The sequence below is a fragment of the Lipotes vexillifer genome, unplaced genomic scaffold (genome assembly GCF_000442215.2).
Source record: "Lipotes vexillifer unplaced genomic scaffold, Lipotes_vexillifer_v1.1 scaffold1859, whole genome shotgun sequence".
Lineage (NCBI taxonomy): Eukaryota > Metazoa > Chordata > Mammalia > Artiodactyla > Lipotidae > Lipotes > Lipotes vexillifer.
Window position 1 is genome coordinate 57,872 of NW_006794609.1, and position 565 is coordinate 58,436.

The window sequence follows — 565 nt, forward strand, 5'->3', positions numbered from 1 at the left end:
TCATTAACTAACATTACATTCTTGGCTAAAATGAACTTCCCATCTTTGACAGAGTCATCCAGGAGAACCTCAATGTAATATCATAAAGGACAGTCTGAACTTGATAAAATAGAAGTTGTTCAATACATCCTAAAGGAGAAATAACAAATAGGAGCCCACATGCTAAATCTGACCTATACATGTATTTTGTCGAGCCAAAATGTTATTAAAAAAAATTAAAAAACAGAAACTCATACACAGTTGATACATACAAAACATATTTTAAATCTTAGGAAAACAAATACAATGTGGATTTATAGATTCTCTTGAAAACATGAGAACTCAGATGACTGTTACCACAGTTTCTAAAGAGAAGAATCAGGGCTTCCCTGGTGGCGCAGTGGTTGAGAGTCCGCCTGCCAATGCAGGGGATGCGGGTTTGTGTCCCGGTCCGGGAGGATCCCGCATGCCGCGGAGCGGCTGGGCCCGTGGGCTGTGGCCACTGAGCCTGTGCGTCCGGAGCCTGTGCTCCGCAAGGGGAGAGGCCACAACAGTGAGAGGGCCACGTCCGGCAAAAAAAAAAAAA